At 58.6% G+C, this 20,041-nt stretch overlaps 1 long non-coding RNA gene across 2 annotated transcripts; it reads left to right on the top strand.

Moving 5' to 3' along the window:
* Positions 1-10,240: 10,240 nt before the first annotated feature.
* Positions 10,241-16,558, top strand: LOC149992132 (uncharacterized). Of its 2 annotated transcripts, none has more exons than XR_016508439.1 (4): positions 10,241-10,333; positions 12,476-12,556; positions 15,764-15,815; positions 16,162-16,558. It is a non-coding gene; the product is annotated as an uncharacterized LOC149992132 (long non-coding RNA). The 2 variants fall into 2 exon arrangements; XR_016508438.1 differs by having other exon boundaries at positions 12,476-12,563.
* Positions 16,559-20,041: the final 3,483 nt, after the last annotated feature.

Here is a 20,041-nt window from a genome sequence, read left to right as displayed (position 1 = left end):
TCCCAACAGCCAGAGTTGGGACCACTGTGTTTTTGGCTGTGTGAGTCCGTGGTACCTTAGCATAAGTAAGGCTTTTAGGAAGGCAGTGCGAGGACCCAGAGTCTCCGTGGGTCCCAGCCAGGGCAGCTGGGTCCTGGGAAGAACTGAAGAGGGAACTCTGCCCCCTCAGTTGGGGTAACCATTGAGCTTCCCTCCTGAGCCCCCGTTGCCAGAGGTTCCTGTCCTGTGAGACAGATTCCCATTCCAACTGGCACTAGACCCAGGCAGCGGGGGGCCCCGCTTGGCTTTGTACGCCTCTAGGACATGCCTGGCAGGGCTCTGCTCCCTGCAATCTTGGGGGCCATCTGATTCCATTCCCCTTACCTCCTCCTCCCACCTCTTGAGCAGATCCCTGATTTCTGCCCCCTCCATGTACACCCCCATTCTAGCCACACTGGCCTAAGCTTTCTTCCCCCTCAGCGCCTGGCCTTGGCGTGTGCCTGCATTTCCTTCACCAGAATTCCTTTCCCACCCTCCTTCCTCACCCCCAGGCCCCAGGGCTCCGCCTCTGGAAGCCTTCCCTGACACCCCTCCCAACCCCCCGCCACTGGCTGGGACCCCCACAGGCCTGCCTGGCTCTGCTCCTCCCTGTGGCCCAGGGCCCAGCGAAGGCCTGGAAGGCATGTGGGCGAGACTGATCCTTGGCCTCTTACCAGCGGGGACACCTCAGCCAAGTCCCCTGTCCTCAATGACTGTTTCCTCTTCCAAAAATAGGAACATGGTAAAGTCTTCCCCATGGGGTTCTTGACAGGAATAAAGAAAATAATGTATATTTTTATTTTGAGGTTTGTTAAGAGAATGACATTGAGATATGAGCTTAAGGGAGGGAGGGAATGAAAGAAGGAAATTAAGTCAGGGAAGAAAAGTGATAAAAAGTTTAATTGGAGAAAAGCCTGAACCTTCAGGGAGAACAGAGCTCCCTCTGGAGCCCGCGGAGGGTCTGTGGGCACCGGGGGCAGATACTGTCAGAGGCACCGATGGCTCTGCGTGGGGCTGGGCCTCCAGTCCCGGTGGAAACGCCCCCTCTGCCCCGTCTCCCCCAGCTCAGCCCTCCCGCCGCACACAGCCTTGGGGGCTGCTGTCCCACGGAGGGTCCAAACAGTACTGTGTACACGCAGCGAGCCGTGTTGGGTGATTCTGAGCGCAGGTGGGGATGCGGGCCTGGGTGACACCCCTGTGTCCCCTGATGTGTCTCCACCTCCCTCAGGAGATGGTGGCGGGGGCTCTGGGGGCAGCCCGGGGAGCTGCAGCTCAGCATCCTCTTGCGTGCGTACAGCAGGTGGCAGCCCCCGCTGCTCCCTGCACCTCCGCGTCCCGGCCCTGCCTCTGGGGGTCCCGCCAGGCATAACCTAGGTCGCAGGTGCCTTTATTGGACGCCCGCTGTGTACCAGGTGTGCGTCTTGCCTGTGAGGGAGGCCTGTTGTCCCCATTTTACAGATGAGGAGACCGAGTCCAAGAGCAGTGAGATTACAGTGTTCCAGTGTCTCCCATGCTTATCTGATGGCGAGACTTTTTTTTTTTTTAATGGAGTAAAGATGAAGGTTCTGGAGAGCTTACATTGAGAAACACCAATTCAGTCCTACCTGCCCGATTTACCGAATACATACATTAGTATTGCCCGGGTCAGAATCCTGGCTCAAGCATTAGTGTTCCTGTGGCCTTGGACAAGCTCCTTAATGTCCCCGCAGCTCCCTGTCTTTGTCTAACACGGAGGTGGAGAGAGCCCTCGCCTCAGAGCGGCTGGGAGGATGCAGGGAGTTACCGTGAGAACACTGAGCCCAGAACCTGGTACAGCGTGTGCTCTGTAAATGTGAACCGTGTCGTCATCATTCATGCAGACACAGGTACCGCTTACTGGCTGCGTGTCTTTGCCTCATCTCACTTGACCCTTACCCCAGCTCTGAAGCCGGAGGAGGAAGATGAGGCGAGGAGGATGGAACCCTTCAGGAGGTGAAGGACCTGCAGCCGGCACGCAGCCCAGGTTCTTCGACCAGGCGCAAGGCCCTAAGGATTCCACTCTCAGAGCGCAGAAGGCGCTTAAGATCCCGCCTGGTTCCATGAAGAGATGAAGGAAGGAGGGGCCTGCCCAGCCCCTTGAGGCTGTCCCCAGGGTGAGCCCGGATTCGCACGGAGCCCCACCTAGGCCTGACCCAAAACGCTGCCCCAGTGGACGTGTTGCTCATTGAAACGACTCAGCCCCAGTGCTCAGACGCAGTTTCCACGTTTTATAAACCGAAGGTGTTTTCATAGCAGCAGTCTGTAAACAGCCGTACTCTGGGCTAAAACCCTGGGTCTGAGCCCCGGGCCACTGAGGCTGTCGGCTCCGGGTGGGGGTCCTTCGCGCCCAGCTGAAGCTAGCTCCTCGCTTCAGCTGGCAGATAGCACAGACTCCCAAAGTGACACGGAGACCCACCCAGGCCACTTCCTTCTCTGAGAAGAGAGGTGGGTGACAGAGGTGGCCTCGGGCCTGGTTCTGGTCCCAGGCGCCTCCAACGTGCTGTGGCGCTGGAAGCCTCCGTGAGCCGGTGTTCTGGGACCGAGAACCTGGGGGTGCAGCGCCGAGCCTGGGGGCAGGGGGAGAGGAACCCCCGCAGCAATGACAGTCATGCCGGAGGACCATGACACTGATGTACTGAAACAGCTAACAGTCTGAAACAAGGCGGGTGGTGCCCAGTCCTCCCTGAGGCCTCGGAAGGAAGGAGGTGGGGCGGCCCTGCCTGCTCGCCCCCAGCTGCCCCCCACTCTTCCTTCACCCTTTCGGTCATTTATTGGTCACTGTCTATGGACCCACCTGTCGGCTTTACCCCAGACTTACTCATCTCAGCAAGTGGCACCCCCGTCCTTCCAGCTAACGTGACCAACAACCAAGGAGTCATCTCTGATCCCAGCTTCTCTCACCCATCAGCACACCTAGGGCGCTTCACCTCCACTGCGACGCCAACCCACTTCGCAGCCACCACCGCGGCCAGCTCCTCACCTCTCGCTCCGACACTGCAGTGGCCCCTGGGACCCCTTGGCCTTGGCCTCTAAATGCCGCCTCTAGCTCATCAGCGTGACCCTGTCACAGCATCGTTCTAACTAGAGTTCCTGTCTTCAAGTCCTCCATTGACTCCTACCCAATGGTAGAACTTTTTAGAGAAATTAAGCAGACCTGCTTGGGCAGCGACTGTGAGGAGAGGGCATGCCCAGAAGATGGCCCAGAGATGAGAGCTTGGTGCATATGACGGAGTCGTCACCAGCCAGTGGGGAAAAGACCAGTCCTTATGAACGGTGTTGAAACAAATGGTGATCCATATGGAAAAAGTAAAATTAGATCCCTGTCTCCCTCCACACACACATCTCCAGGGGGGTTGAAGGCTTACATGTGAATAACACAATTTTAACACATTTAGAAGAAAATCTAGGATAGTTTTGTGGCCTCAGACTAGGGGATGATTTTTAAATAAATGTTTTGTGAATTAATAATATGCATAACGAAAAACATTGTAAGTGTGCAGCCCAATAAAATTTCACAGTCTGAGAAGAGAAAGTAAATGCAGTACATACAACCAGTAGCAGGTTAGCTTGCAGAATGTGCAAAGAACTTCTGCAAATCAAGAAGAAAGACAAAGGACCCAGTGGGAAATTCGGCATACGTTGTAAACAAGTGTCTCATAAAAGAAACCTGGATGGCCAATAATCATGTAAGAAGAGGGTCTACTTTGCAGGTATCAGGGAAATGGACATTAAAAGGACAGTGAGATATTATGTCTCACCCACAGATTGACAAAAATGTTTTGAAAAGCTGATGCCACCACATGTGAACCCCAGCCTTAAACACAGCGGGTGGAGGCATGGATTGGTGAGGCCACTTGGCAGTGGCAGACAGCATCTTGCCAGGTTGAAGGAGAGCGTATCTGTGACCTGGCTCTTCCTCCCACAGGTACAGACTCTCCAGAGGTTCTCACGTGAGTGTACATGGAGGGAAACTGGAAATATCATCGATTCATGATACAGTCACAGTCACGCAATGGTGATGGCCTGACAGTGAATAAAAGTGAATATCAATAAGGTCAACCAGGACGTGAGTAAAAGGCAGAACGTGAGCTGGGAAGGGGCTGACTGGGAGAGAGGCAGGCTGGGCCTTGGGCACTGGGCAGGCTTCGTGCCCAGACGGGGGAGCTGTAACCACCGTTAATTTATTTATTCTTGCCTCCCTCATGTTACAGGTGATAAAGGTAGGCTCCAAGAAGGAAAATGACTTGCCACGTTGGTGCCCAGGCCGAGACAGTCACGGAGCCTTGCCTGCAGTTCTCTTTCCTTCCTGTTGCTCCCCTGCCGCGTCCCCCCTGCCCCGCGGCCGCTCCCCACGAAGGCCTGGGCGGCTGCAGCGGTCCTGCTGCTGGCCTCCCTGCTTCTAGCTCTCCTCTCTGTACAAGGCCTGAGAGGCCTTCTTAGCCCTGCTCTGTGGGCTCCCTGCTCCCTGCTCAGAAGCGCCCAGCAGCTCCCCGTGATGCCTGAAGCTAAGCCCAAATTTGGGGCGTTCTCCCGTCCAAGGGAGTAAAACACTGGTCTTAGGCTCAGGGGTTCTGAGGGCCAAGGATTTGGACAGGGCCCAGAAGGAACAGCTTGTGTCTGCTCCTCAACATCTGGGCCTCAGCTGGAAGACTTGCCAGCTGGGGGCCGGAATCCTGAAGCCTCCTTTGCTCACAGGGGGTGAATGATCAGCAGAGACCTTAGCTGGGCAGGGAACGCATTGGCCGCTGCCTCTGCGTGGGGCTCAGCCATGAGTCCTGGGCTTCCTCACAACGTGGTGCATGGGCTCAGAGGGAGAGAGGGAGAGGCTTTACCACCTCCTGACCTAGCAGTGGAGGCCGTACATTCTGCTCATCGGGGCGTCCACAAAGGCCTGCCCAGTTTCAGAGGGGATGTGGACTGTCCTGTGGGGGAACAGCGAAGGTGTAGACCACGTGGGCCCAGAAATGTTTCTGTGGCCATCTTAGACAGTCTGCATAGGAAAATATTAATATGTACAACTGGAATGAGTCAGGACAGAAGCACAGCAGGCGCTGAGCAGGAGCCTCTCAGGCCGTGTGGAGGGAGCCCAGCAACGGGACCGCTGCAGCCGCCCAGGCCTTTGCGAGGAGAGGCTGCGGGGCAGGGGAGAGGGGCCCGGGGAGCAGTAGGAAGGAAACAGAATGGGAGGTGAGGCCCAGAGGTCATCTTGGTCACCAATGTGGCAAGTCATTTTCCTTCTTGGAGCCTACCTTCGTCACCTGAGCCTGGGAGGCGGAGGCAGCTGGGTCCGGGAACGGCGCTGCCTGGGCTGGGGTTTCCTTGGAGCTTCTTGCCTCTCTCTGAAGCCCTCCTGTCACCCAGGGCTGCCCAGTGTGCCCTCCCACTTCCTGCTGTGTCATGCCACATCCCTCCGTCAGTCCCCAAAGGGACCCTGACTCAGCAGACACAGCAGGGCAGGTAAAAGGAAGTGGGGGAAATGTCACCGTTGCTTGTCACCACGTCCGTCCATCTGGCCCAGTTCCCGGCAGGCAGGGAGTCAGGCAGCCCCTGGTGGGTGTGGACCAAAGCCACAGCTCTGCAGTCGGCTATCAAAAGTGGCTCACAAGACCTCTGCCGCCTTCAGGACTTGGGGACGGGAGAGGTTAGGGTCTGACCGCCAGCCCAAGGGAACTTCGGGGCTGCTCCTCAGAGAGAAGGCCCTGCTCCCCTTTGCCCTTTCCCAAATTCAGGAGAAACCAACTTTCTCCCTGCCAAACTTGGTCAGGGTGTTTCAGTTCTGGTGACTGCTGAGCCAGTGGGAGTTGGGGGATCCCCACGGCAAGGTGTGGGTCACAGGCTGGACTCCCGCAGCTGGGCCGTGCTCAGGTGATGCCAGCTGCCCTCCGTCAACACCTGCTCTATGCAGGGCGCTGGGCTGGTCGTTTTACAGAATTAGTTCATCCCATGCTGATGACATATTAGCAAGGGAGGTATCATTATTCACATTTAATGGATGAGGAAACTGAGGCTCAACAGAGTTAAGTCACAGGGCAGTTTCCTCATTGATGGGATGGGCATCTGAGGCCAAGAAAGAGGAGGTGATCCGCCCAACGTAGGGGCCGTCCTAAAGCAAGGCTTGTTTCCCTGTGCTGGGCCTGGCTGCCTCGTCGGAGGGTATTTGTTCTGGACACAGGCCAGGGGCTGAAGCTCAAATGGACATGTCAGGCCAGCAGCCAGGTTCCAGGCAAGAGGCCTCCCCAACATCTACCCGTTGCTGCCGTGCTGACTCACGGAGCCCAGAAAATCCAAATTTTATAAGGTCAGCCCAAGTGCCCCGGGACTTCATACTCTGCACTTGTTGATGTGTAAGGCTAGGACAGCTTCTTCCGTCGGGGGTGTGGGCCTGGGACCCACCCGTGCTCTCCTGGACCAACATCCAGTGACGGGCGACAGCATCTGGGCCAGGAGTGGGAGGACAGAGCTCCGGACCTGCCTTCCCCCACCACCCTGGGCCCTGATCAGGTCTCACTGTCTCCCTGAACCTCACTGTACTCATCTGAAGAACCCTAGCCTTTTAATTCTCAGCGGGCAGGGTGGTGGAGGCACCTTCCTTTCGCCCCTCCCTCAGTGATGGCTCTTCCACCAGAAGTGGCCGTTAACGTTTCACCTCCTGTGCGAGTTCTGATAGGTTAGCAGTGACCGTCTGGACCGCTGCGTGGGGATGGGTGGGCGCTGCCCGCCATGGGCCAGAACCAGGGCATGGTGCTGCGTATGCTGTGTGTTTACCGTAACTGTGATCCCCCAAGTGTGCTGCCCAGGTGAAGCCTCAAGGAGTTTCCCAAGTTCTCCCCAGAGGTGAGGTGCCCCAATAACCCCATTTCTGTGAAGGCTGAGTCCTTGGAGAAATGACGCAGCTGCTGAGGGGAATTTGCATTGGTTCATGCTTCTCTTAGCCACTTCCTGTCCCAGATCGCTGGCTCCAGCACCTGCTCTGGGGTTTATCTGTGAGGTCACAGCTGCTGCCTTGAGGCCTTCGCGTCTCCTGTCACGGAGCGCAGCGCTCTCAGGCTGCCTACTTCCTGGCAGTGCCCCCGTTACTAAAACTCATACCCCCTCACGACCCATTCTTGGCTGACGTGCAGATTTAGACCTGGTTTATGTGGCTGAGGTCGCAGCTGCCCAGCTCTCCCAGGAGTGCGTTCTAAAAGCAGAAACTGAATGCTCTCTGATGATGGAATTCCAGACACTGTGGCAGGTCAGTGGGGACACATCTGAGGATGTGCGGGCGGCCTGACATTCTTCCAGTCGGCCAGGCCAGTGAGTGTCTGGATCACCTTAACCCCGCCTGTCACTGTTTGCTGAGCCCTGAGCAGGTCCCTGCTGTGTTCCCTCCTGGGACAGACTTGTTTGGCCCTGGTCGGCGATTCCACTCCACCCTGCTTCCCAAGCTTTCTAGGGCATTGGGCTCCGCACCCAGTGCTGAGGCCGAGGGAAGGGCCCTGCGCTGGTCACCGGGGGTAAGTCGCAGAGAATGGCTTGGGGCGCTCGGGAGCGTTTTGCAGGATCCCAGTACTTTCCTGAGAGGAGGCACCCCACCTTCACCCAGTACTCCCGTCTTTTCCACAACCTCTCACCAAATGGATACTCAGCTTTGGCTTGAATGCCTCCAGAGACAGGGAACTCAGTGGGAAGGGCTGGAAGTTCTAGGCATCTTTTATTGCTTCTTTGTGTCTTTATGTAGACTCCAGTTTTCCACAACGAAATCATTCGTTCAACAAATATTTACAGAGCACCTACTATGTGCCAGGCCCTGTAGAAGCCATTGGGGTTACCTCAGTGAGCGAAGCAAACAAAAACCCCTGTCCCCTAGAGCTGACGTGCTATGGCGGGGAAAGGCAACAAGCCCACCAATAAGGAGGGTGCAGAGAGTGTCCCGTGGGGAAGTGTTACAGGACGGCTGACTCTGTTTGCTTGTCCGCGTGCGGTGGCCAGTGACGGCGCCTCCCCAGCAGTCCGCCCCGGGAGGGGAGAGCGGGCTGAGGCGCATGCCTATTGTGGAAGGGCAGTGCAGAGAGTGGGACAGCCAGGGCAAAGGCGGGGGAGACGGCACCCACAGGGAGGGCAGTGCTCAGGTGGGGACCGTGGAAGGTGAGTGGAGGTCGGGAAGGGCCGGGTGCAGGGGGCGCAGATGGTGTTTGCATGAGCATGGCCTTCCTAACGCAAGAGGCCAGGTCGTCTCCATAGGGTTAGATCCTAGTAGGAGCTCAAACCCAGAAAGAGCGAATACCCCAGTCCCCTCACGGGGGCCCAGTGAAGCCTACACCAGGACCTGCATGCTGAGATCAGCACTTCTGGAGCTCTGACAGTGCCTGGCACGTCACCTGGGGCCAAAGGGACAGGATACCTCCGTCTTTACTATCAATTGTATTGATCTAGGAAAACGGAAACCAAAATTGCTTTGTTGGGTAAGAAGCTTAACGGAAAGGGCTGGGCTTCCTGGGGCTTGGTGGGGTGAGGGGAGGATGTCAGTGCTCTCAGGCGGAGGTGGCACAGACTGGTGCCCTCCCCTTCTCCCTCGGGCCCATGGGTGCCTCCCGGGGCTCTCACCAGTCTTTGGCAGGCACGGGAGTCCCCAGACATGGTGTGAGTCCAGGCGCTGGTTATGTGAACCTTAGTGCGAGTTAGCCTCAGCAGCCTGGCCTGCCCAGGTGTCCAGACCCCTGAGGGCCAAACCCTCACCCTGGGGTGGCGTGAAGGAGGTCAGCTCCCAGAGGACTCCACTGGGCCCTCATCTTCCTCACCGAACTGTTCACGTGCCCCTTGCCCAGGAAGCACATGCCGCTCAGATGTGCCCATGACGTGGCAGCTGAGTTTGGGCCAAGGGCTTCAGTTCCTGGCCTCCCTGACCTGACCACCCTGTCCCTGGAATTAGCTGAGGCTGTGACAGAGAACGAGGACAAGCCGGAGACGAGGAGTGAACTGACAGGCAGCAGCAGGAGAGAACGGATGGGGGGTGACGTGAGGCAGGGCTTGGGTAGAGGGCCGCAGAAGGCCACGGGGAAGCGGCGGCCACAGCGTGGCGCGGGGACGTTCCCCACTCACCCCTTCCCCAGAGCCCAGAAGTCATTGTTACAGTCACGGACATAGATCTTTATCTTCTAGCTGGTATTTTTGGCATGTGTGTGTTTATTCACTGTGATATTGGGAGAGCGGGGGCAGGGTCACGTGGCCAGGCTTGGTGCACTTTCACCCAGGGCTCAGGGAGAGGGTTCCGAGGGAGTCTGGGCCCAACAGGGACTGTGACCCCTACGCCCCGCTTTGCACCCTCTGCCCTAGGCCCCAGATATCCTGCCTAGCTCAGCCCAGCAGGGCCTAGCCGAGTGAGCAGCTACAGCCAGGGCCTGATGGCACATAGGACAGTAAGGTCCCTGCCCCCGCCACCAGCCCTGACAGTCAGTGGTCACTGGGGTCAGCTGGACACAGGTTCGGGTTCTGACCGTGCCAGTTTCTGTGCGTGTGACCTTGGGCAAGCTCTTTAATCCCACGAAGACTCAATGTCCTGATCTATAAAGTGGGGGGTGCTTTATAGGCAGTTTGGGGGGTTACACAAGACCCTGCATGTGAAGCACTTAGCACAGCTCCGCCGCAGAGCAAGCTCCCAGCAAGCGTTACCATTGCGATTATTTTCGTCCTCATTACTGTCGGCATGACCACCTCCCAGTCTCCTGTTGACACAGGGTTTCACTGCCCGAGTGTGCATTTGTGTTTATGATTGTGTTGGCACCAGGCAGCCCTTCTTAATTGCTGCTGGCTAGCAAGAAGTGGCGGATTTAATGCGCAAATGATGCGTTGCAGCCAAGGGAAGGCCAAGTGATGTAACAGTCCACTGTGCACACACGAGTGTTGCAGTAACTGACAGAGTAGGAGGACCGAGTCAGCCCCAACACATGGCAGAGGCCTGTCGTGGTCAAACGGGGACCTGCCCCCACTGGTCAGCCCCGCTTCTCCGCGAGCGGCAGTTTGGTCTCAGCCAAACATCATCCTTCCTGTGGAACTAATAATGTTCAGTGAATTGTTTTGGGTTTGCAGTTGTGTTTATATTTGTTGTGTCAATCTCTCTGGAATGTATTGCTAAGTAAAGAGACAGGTTGTAATATGTTACCTTGTGGTAAAAAAGGGAAGCACTATAAAAATAGATAAATGTGTGTGTATATAGAATTTTTTGTCTTTATTTTCAGAAAGGAACACTGGAAAGATAAATCAGATCGAATAAAAATTGTTACTTGTGTGTGGAGGGGACTGCACAGAAGGAGCAGAGGTAGGAGCAAGATGGCTTTGTGTGTGTTTTTCTATATAGTTTTGACCTTTGAGTCATTTTGGGTGGATGGCTGCATGAGAGCCGAAGGCGGCATGTGTACCTAATACCGCAGAAACCATGTGCCTCGGTCAGCATTGGGGCGGCTGCGGGAGGCTCCTTCCCGGACGGGGCTGAACAGGGCCCAGGTTAGAGACCCCTGGCGGAGACACCAAGCCTCGTTGCTTCCCAGGGGCACATCTTCCTAGAATGCTATCTCCTTTCCCTGAAAATGAGAAGGTCGGGAAGACCAGCCCTGCTGAGACGCCCCGAGAAGAAACCTCGCAAGCACAAGGGAGGGGGAGGGCGGCACCGGGAGGCGGCATGTGGCCAGACCCCGGGCTCCCTTAGAAAGCGCTGTCCGCCAGCGTGTCTGAAGCGGGCTCTGGAGCCCCCAGCCCCATGCGGGCCTCGGCGTGGACAGCCCCGCCAGCCGCCACATGTGGCTCCCTTGCCCCAGCTGGCTGCCCACAGGTTCCGCGTGTCATGAGGGGAACAAGTTGGGAAACGCTGCCACAGAGGACTGTGTGCTGACCTCCGACCTTAGAAGCAAGAGGTCAGAGGAGCGGAGAGCTTGCAAAATAGGTACAAGGCACCTCATGGGCCACCCCAAAGGCTGCCCTGAGCAGCTCTCCTCTGTAGGGAAAAACCACAACCGAGCTCACCAGAGGGAGAGCCGCAGTGGGAACAGAGGTCTCGTCCCTGAGAGCCTGGGCATAGGCCAGTGTAGGGGAGTTAGGAAAGCATCCGTGGCCAGCCCCCGGAAGAGCGTTCCTGGCTCGGAGGGGAGGAGGATGTGGCTTGATCTCAGGGACCATCGTCACAGGCCAGGCGCTGGGCAGAGCCCTGTACAGGTCCACCTGATGGGCTAGGCAGCTTGCACCCCATTTTAGAGATGGGGAAACTGAGGCCCCAGGAGGCTAAGTAATTTGCACAGGGAGCATTAAGCTCGTTTCAGAGCTGGAATTGATCCCAGGGCTGGGCTGGGAACCTACCCACTGCACCACCGCCCCCAAGGCTTGTGGGGGGGGAGGGCAAGTCTGGCCCACACATTGTAGAAATGTCAGCCAGGACTCCTGGGAGGATGCAGGTGAACAGCCTTTACCAAGAAAACATCAGCTGTGAATCAGAGCAGACAGAGCCGCCCACGTCACAAAGTTTAAGGGAACTGGTGGCCGATTCAGCTGTAGTTCTTCCTCTTCTTCTAGATGCAGAAAGCTGTCCATTCTCACTCCCCAGGTTCAGATCCTGGATCTTCTTCCAAATTCCCAGCAAGCTCTCTAGGCCTCAGTTTCTTAATCTGTAAAACGGGGATAATGCACCTGTCTCCGTGGTGTTAGGAGCCGTCAGCGCGGCCATCAGTGTAAAGCGCTCACCACAGGGCCTGAGACGACGGGATGAGTGAGCGAGCGTCTGTGAGTCGGCACTGGTGGCGCACAGCATCCCTTCCTGCCAGGTTTCCTATGAAAGACGCCCGTGTCGGTGCGGTTTAGGGAGAAGCCTCTGAGCCCGCCCAAGCAGCTGGGCAGTGGGGCCCCAGGCCTGGCTGGCCAGCTCTCAGCCTGCGGAGCCTCCAGCTTCCCAGGGCGGGGGGTGGCGCCCTGTCCTTCCCCGGCCTGCTCAGGGCTCTCAGACCCACCCACTGGGTTAAGGGAGTCCCTGTTTCCCCAAGCCGGCCCCCTGCCCAGCGTGTAATTTGGGAGGCTCACTGACGCTGACTCCTGTGAGGGGCTTCCGCTAACATGTCTCCTCCCCACGGTAGTCAGAGGGGCCTTTTAAAGGGTAAATCAGTGAAATTCTCCCAAACTGTCCACCGCTCTGAGAGTGTAGTTGAACGTCCTGACCAGCCTGCCGAGTGCTCCAGGGTCGCGCTCTGGCCCGCCCCTCTCACCCTTCCTCTTGTCTGCGCGCCAAGGGTGGGAGCTCACACACCCCGCCTGTCCTCCTGGTTTCCTCTGCCTCGGGAGCCCTCTCTTCACACCTCAGATCTTCACACCTTCACCTCTTTCTCGAGCTTCTGCTCAAGGCCTCCCAGAGGCCTCCCCTGACCACCCCAGGGACTGCCCCAGGAATTTCCCCATCACGCTCTTTATGATTTTTTTCCAGAGCGCTTACGATGACCTGCTTGCTGCCATCTGCGTCTTATCAGCACAGCTGGAGCCCTGGAGGAGGTCCTGCACCCAGCAGGTACTCAGTCAGTGTCTGAGAAAGAATGAGTGAAGTGCCTGCTGCGTCGCCAGCGCTGCACACGTAACTCAGCCCCGTCACAGGCCCTCTCCCTGCTGCCAGGCCTCAGGGGCGCCCGGGAACTCCGGGGGGGCCTCCTTCAGCCCAGAAACGCTGCCCCCATCAGGGAGAGGCCGCCCCAGCTCTCCGACCCTGCGTGTCTGGCACCCTCGCTGCCAAGTGCAGCACCTTGGGCACGGCGGCCGCTCCCCCGGCGCAGGTTCCATGCGGCACTGCGGGAGGGCCCTGCCCTCCTCCAGGTATTGATGGACTTTCCCCAGCAATCTTTGCTTTAGGGATTAGAGTTAGCAGAGGAGCCTGTAGTTTCCAGAATTATTTGTTCCTTCAGTGGCGGCCAGCAGTCCGTTTGTGATTTTATTTTCCCGAGCCCCCTTAATACCGGTCCAGACATACTGGTTTGATAGCGTCATCCCACGGAAAAACTCTCAATGCCGCCCGTGGCCTCGGGCAGCCGCGCTGGCTTCGCAGGGGCGGCCTGGGCCGAAGGCAGCGCCCGTTTCCTCCTCTCCCGGCTCAGCCTCGAGGCCCACATCGCTTTCTCCCGTTTTTCTGTTTTCCTTTTATGTCCTGCAGTGATCCCCCAGACACGCTGCCTTTATCTGGCACAGTCAAGAAATGGGCTACCTCACGTTAGTAAATTTTCAGAATAATGCCTTTCAGGCACTGAAGCTTTGAACAAATATATTTTTAAAACAGCTTTGTTGAGGTGTGACCGACAGAGTGTAAACTGCATATTTAAAGTGGACGGCTTGGTCTGTTGACGTTCCCATACACCCATAAAACCATCCCCAGTCCAGATAATGAACATCCCCGTCGCTCCTAAAAGGTCCCCCCCTCCCCACTTCCCCACCCCGTAAACAGAGTGTGATCAACGCGATTGTTCCTCTCCTTGGCTCAGCATGATCATTAAGGTTGCTGAAAGCCATGTCCTCAGATGTCATGGAGAGACGTAAGACTGTTTGCCCTGAACACTAAATGGCCCCATTGTTGCATTGCCGTGCCCGGCGGTTTGGGGTTTGGGAGTGTCTCCGTCGCTGCCAGCTGTCTCGGTGCATAGTTCCCAGCAGCCCACTCCTGGGGCCTCGAAGGCTGCCCGCCACCCGCCCCCGCACTGTCCCCGGTCCTCACTCCGGAGCAATGGTGCTCAGCGGGAGGCGAATGTGCCCCCCAGGGGACAGTTTTGGGTTGTCATATGGGGGTGGGGGTGCCACTGGCACGTACCTACTGTTTAGAGACCAGGGACGTTGCTAAACATGCTACAGGCACAGAACGGCCCACAAAAAACAATGATCCTGCCCAAGATGTCAGTGTGCTGAGGTTGAGAAACCCCTTCCAGATGCCAGAACTAATTGGAACAGTCAACAAGAAGTCATGATAATTGTTTGTTTTACTTTTCTGGATCAAGAGGGAAAAGGAAAGGCAGAGGCTTGTTGGAGCCACGTGGTAGGACACAGATTCAGGAAAATCCTGGCCGTCTCAGGTACCCCCTTCCCCCTCCTCCAGACAAGGTCGTGGCTTCCAAGGACAAGCTCCCAGTGACTCGGCCTGAGGCACCAGGACCCAGCACTCAGTAGGTGCTCAGTGAATGTCAGATTAGACTGCACCCAACATACCCGTGACGTACCCAGTTGTGGGGGGCACTGGCTAGACATTGCAGGAAGGCAGGAGACACAGAAGGGGACCATTAAGCCAGTCGGTGAGTCTGGGATAAGACAGACCCACCCCAGTAACTGGGGAAGTGAGTACTGGTCGTGCTGGGATCCTGTCCCTGTGGGGCCAGCCATTTTACCACCAAATCACTTCTGGCTCCTCCCGCCACCCACAGACACCCTGTTTGCCTCTCATATAAAGGAGGTTTCCCCAAAGTGGTTTAGCCAGACCTGGCAGGGCCCTGTGTCGGGCGAGGAGGAGGAGCCTGGCTGCTGCCCAGCCGTGCTCAGGAGGGACCCAGGTGTGCTGGTGCTGGATGGTGAAGTATGGGCATGCTTTATTCCATTTCGCATGACTTCAAGGCTTTGTTACTTTATTACAAAAGTTATTGTAGACATACCTGAAAATGCATGGAAGCAAAAAGAACAGAAAGCTTGCAAATCGCACCCTTTCAGAGAAAACAATTAAATTTTGTTGTGTGAACTTATGTGCATGTATGAGGGTGGTGTACACATTTTGATGAAAACCAGGTGTGCGTTTGGCTGCCGGAGGCTTTGTTTGAGGAGCCTGAGAGTGGAGAGCAGGTTTTAAGAGGAGGGGACCCCCCAAGAGCACTCCACGGGGACTCAGGCAGCGCCTGTGATGAGGGTGACCAGGTGGATTTAACCAGGTGCTTGCTCTACAAGAGCCTCCCAGACCAGTTCCAAATCCAGGGATAGAAAGATCTCGCTCTATGGATACTTCTCTCCGGGGTTCAGCCCCTTCCTCCCTTAGGCCCTGCACCTCCCCACAGGCTGACACTCCTCCTGTGGCCAGGCTTCTGTCACTGGGCCGGTCCTATTGACTGCTGTGTAGAACTGGTACATTGTGATGCAGAGATCAGTAGGGCTCCTGAGGCCCCAGGTGCAGGGACCTGGACTCCAGGGGCAGTTGAACTCCCTCGGGCCCTTACCTATTATTGGAAGTGACAAAGTGAACAATACCTGCCCCCAGGACTTGTGCCAGTGAGATAAAAGAGTTGGCTGGCAGTCACAGAAGGACACAAGTTGGGACTCTCCAGAGAGGTCTCAAGGACAGTGGCTTTCACATTCTTAGCCACAGAATTGTAGTAAAATACAATCGCATGTGAAACCCTAAAATAGAAGAGGGTTGGAGGTGGAGGAGCTCTGAGCAAAGCAGAGACAGGTGCTCACTTGCTCAGTCCTCTCCTCTTAGTGATGGATCTCTGAGCAACACAGTTTCGAGATTTCCACATTATGCCAAAGGCCGGATTGGAGAAACTGGGAAGTTCAAGTGCCTCCTCCTGCTCCTCCTCAGACCCACGGAGGCTCCCCTGGGACCCGCTTCCAGGATGGGTGAGGCACCTAGTGGCAGCCAGTGTTACTTTCCGTCTGGCTTGACCTTTCGTCTAGGTTAGAGGACAAGTGGGAAGAGACTCCAAGGCTAGATAGGGCCAGCCCTGTCCCAGTTTCCCCTCGTGGGTTCTCTTGTTCACAGGCTGAGGAAGAACCGTGACTCACTTCCTGCCTCACTGGGTCTGACTGCAGAGGTATTGTTCTCCCAGGGGTGGCTGCTGCTGGTGGGGGGACACCCGGGGGCCCTACGAGTCAGCCCCTTGTTGGAGAATGTTCGCACTCCCTGACTTCTCTCCCAGCTCAGCTTTCAGGACCCACCCGCCATTCTTCCCCGAGTTTTTACAGCATTTGTAAGGGTGCCCAAAGGGCACATGGAATATTATCTATTTTAGAGGGGTAAGTTGAGGCTCAGGTCCTAAGTTGTGTGTGTAAGGTGGCATAAAACAGTGCGGCAGGGATTTGAACCCAGGTTAGATGGTTGACTTGTCACCTACTGAGTCCTTAGGAGTGTCCCTTAATGTTTCGTCCTGTGTAAAACAGAGCGTGATACCTAAAAGGTACCTAAAGGAAAATGTGCTACCTCCACCTCATGGGGCTGCAGTGGGGACGAAATGAGCTCCGTGAGAGCCGAGAACAGCACCTGGCTCCTGCGCGCACCAGGCTGGGCTCGTTGCTGCCGCTCTCCCCGGGCCGGCGCTGAGGAGGCCGCGGGAGAGCACTGCTGCCAGGTTATCTCCCAGTGAACAGGAAGAGACGGGCAGAGACCGCTCCGCGACCTTCGAATAGCCTAGCCTGGGGAGCTCTTGGCCACCTCTCCCCTCCTGCCTTTCACAGCCCGCGCTGGGGCAGCCTCGCCAAGTAGCGCGGACGTTTTCTAGGGCAGGCGCCCAGGGCGGGAGCGGCGCCGCCCGTGTGTTCCAGGTCCTGGGATCCGAGGCCTGCTAGTGGGGTCGCAGGCAAATTATTTAAACTTTGTAGCCTCAGTTTCCTTATCTGTAAAATGGGATTAACGTCATCGTGAAAGGATTATGTGGATTAAATAATGTACATAAGGAGATAATGCGGAGTGACTCGCCTGGTGCCCGCCAGTCAGTTACAGGAAAGGCGGGAGCCTGTCTGTCTGTGCGCCTGTCTGTACGGACACACGTGCGACCAAGGTCTCAGGTCTTCGCAGGGGGGCCCGAGGTCTGCCGGCTGCTGTGAAGGGCCGTCCCAGGTGGGGGGCCCCGAGCAGCCACCCAGGGCCCTACCCCGGTCGTGCTCACGCTCGGGGCTCAGGAGTGGCAAGTGGGGGGATAGGGCCGGCCGCCCCACAACGAAGCCGAGACGGGGCTCCGAGCGGCTCCTCCCGCCCTTCCCGACTCCGGCCGCCGGTTCCGAGTTCGGGTCTCCGCGCCTCCCGCCGGAAGGAGCTCGCGGCGCCAAGAGCCGAGCCCGGGGTGCGGGCAGTGGGGCCCGGGGTCCGCTTCCTGCTCAACCCCTAGCGGGAGCCGGAGGCGACAGGCGCCCCAGAAGGCTGCAGGGCCGCCGCTTGGGGCCCAACGTCCCTCTCGCACGCCGGCCGGGACGGCATGGGCGGTGCGCGGCGGCGGGGCGGTGGGAAGGAGACGGCGGCCGGGAGCGCGGAGGTGGCGCCGCGCGGGGGAGGGGCGCGCGGCGGCGGCGGAGGAGGAGGAGCCGGGACCGCCGCGGCTGACAGCGGCAGGAGTAAACAAGCCGCGCCGCCGCGGCCCGGCCGCTGCCCCCGCCCGCGCCGGAGCCCGAACCCAGGCCGAGCCCTGCCCTGGTCGCCGGCCGGGCCGAGGCCGCGCCGCCGCGCCGCCCGCCTCCGCGCGGTGACGCTGCTGCCGGGCGCGGGGAGCGCGCGGAGCTCAGGCCCCGCCGCCGGGCTCTCTGCTCGGCCGAGGGGCGCCCGAGCCGCCGCGGCGCTCGCCTGGAAAAGTTTCCCCGCCCGGGCTCCCCAAGGTAAGCGGCGCGGGCGCGCGGCCTGGGGAGCGGGCCCCGGGCCCCGGGGAGCCGCCGGCCGGGGCCCTCTGCCCGGGGAGCCCACCTGAGCGCGCGCCCGCGCCGGCCCGGCCCTGCCTGCCCTGTACTTTTCCGCTGGGGCCGGGGCGAGCCCTCTGACCTCAGGAAGCGCCGCGGGGCCCCGCGGAGGGCGGGATGGGGAGGGGATTCCAGAGGCGCCGGCCGCTCCCGCTCCCGCTCCCCCGCCGTCCCCCGGGGGTCGCCGCCGGCACGCCCGCTCCGCGCCTGGGGAGGGAGGACCTGCTGTTACGGGGGGCGCGCGGGGTGGTTCCCGACGGGGGCGTCACCCTCGCCCGCACACCTGGGCGGCTTGAGACTCAGGTGCGGGGCCGGCGCGGGTCGGCGCTGGGACCACCCCCCACGGAGGCCCGGCCGAGGCCCCCCGCTGCCCGCGCGGGGTGGCTGGGCTGAGGGGCGGCCTGCTTGCCGGACAGGTCCGACAGCAGCCAGTCAGGTCGGCACCCGCTTCCCCTCTGCCCTGCCTCCCCGGCCCTGGAGGTGCCGACCCTCCCCGGAGAGGGCTGGGCTTGTGTGCGCCGGGACAGCGCGACAGCGCTCGGTATGTGGCCTGGCGAGCGCTGGGCGGCTGCGGCCAGGTGTGTCCGCGGCGCCGGAGAGGACTCCAGCCTGCGCCGCCTCAGTCTCGGCGGCCCCGGCGTTACTAGTTACTATAATTGGGCTTCCACGTCAGATTCGATTTTTTATTTTTTTTTTATTTTTAAGGATTCTGTGGCTTTCAAAAAAACTTCGAAAACCTCTGGTTTAGCAGTTCTTACCACCAAGGGAACTGAGGCTCAGAGAGGAAGTGACTTATCTAAGATCACTTAGGAAATATTAATTGAGCAGAGACCAGAAGTCAGAATTTCAGGGGAGCCTTTAAGTGTCTGTAACAGGACCTGGCTTGGTAGGAGAGACCGGAAGGAGAGACTGGATCGGGTTTCCCAGGCAGCCCTGTCCGCGCCAGACCCCCAGTGCCTGGGAAACAGCAGCCCGCCCTGGGGGTAGGTCCAGTATGGGTGCCTTGGAGTGGCCAGCTGTTCCCGGGGCCGGGAAAAGAGAGGGCGCAGCCGTGAGGAGCGCCCACAGCTCTCTCTGGCCACAGCCGGGAGCCGAGCCCCATGTGAGAGGGCACCACGGAAGGCTAGAGCTACAGCAAGACCTGGGACTCAGAGGGTGAGTCAGAGTCTGGGTCAGGGGTGGGGAGCAGCCCATTCATTCGTTGTTCTCAGGGTCTGCTCCTCTGGGAAGCGGGGGTCCTCGCTCCCTCCAGAAGGCCGAGGTGGGGCTGTCTAGGGGGCATCTCGGCTCTGTGGAAGCTCTAGTGCCCCTGTCCCGGCGTGGCCGGGACCCTTGGCTTCAGTGAGCATGCCCTTGCTTGGGGATTGTTCGGCTGTGCCTGAAGCCTGCTTTCTTTCCGGGTGCCGCAGGGTAATTAAATAGTTGGTTAATCACCTTTAACACCAGGCAGTTGCCGCTCCACCCAGAGTTGGCCGGAACCTGGGCCAAACCCAGATGAACCAAGTCTTAGTGTGGTGGTTCGAGCAGGCTTACAGTACTGAGATCACGGGGTGACTTTGCATGACATCTGGACCCAGGAGGCAGCTATCTGGGTGGCAAGGAGGGGAGAAGAGGCCTCTTTCCCATCTGTCTCTGTCCCCAGGGCCCCAGTATCCTGTTAACTGAGGGGCTTTGTCCCTTCACCCCCCAGGGCCAGAGGTCTGGTTACCTAGTCATTGCTTAGACCAGCTTTCTGGAACTTGGCTGCCCAAGGCATCCTGGGGCTGGGGATCCCAGGCCTGTCCCGAGGGGCCCTGAGGACTGCCCCTCTGGGGTGAGGAGCTGCGGCATGGATGCCTCCTGCCCTCAGCTGTCAGGTTATTTTGGTGTAAACTGAAAATACTCCAGGAATAGCGTGTTGAGTCCCCCCAGCCTGAACGGTGGGGCTGCAGCCGGAGCAGAAGTGTCCCAGGGGAGGCTGGTTGTGGCTGAGGGAAGGGTACCCAGGGGTGAGCCTGCCTGCCCGGCTCCCAGGGCCCCAGGTGAGCCCTGGCAGTAGTGGGGGGCATCCCGGCCATGGTGGGCAGTCCCTGGCACTGAGCCGGGATAACCCCAGCAGCCCAGCTGGGATCGCCCCCAGCTTGTCTCCCTGCCAGGAGCTTGGCTTCTGGCTAGTTAGGGGCACTTTGTGGGGACAGTTATGTGGCCCCTGGCGGAGAGGTCCTGCTGTCTGTTTGCTGAAGGAGGAGAAACAACATGCGGTCTGTTGATTCAGCCTCACCTTGGTGCTCCTGGCTCAGCGGCCGGTGTTTGCCCTGGCTTCCCGCTCGGGTTACGCAAGGCTGGTGGGCGTGGAGTGAGCAGGGGGCGGCGGGGGCCTCCGGGCCCAGGCTGGACA

This window comes from Furipterus horrens, unplaced genomic scaffold (genome assembly GCF_987537825.1).
Source record: "Furipterus horrens unplaced genomic scaffold, mFurHor1.1.pri manual_scaffold_16, whole genome shotgun sequence".
Taxonomy (NCBI): Eukaryota; Metazoa; Chordata; class Mammalia; order Chiroptera; family Furipteridae; genus Furipterus; species Furipterus horrens.
The sequence above is the reverse complement of the archived record's forward strand: the minus strand, read 5'-3'. Positions and strand labels throughout refer to the sequence as shown.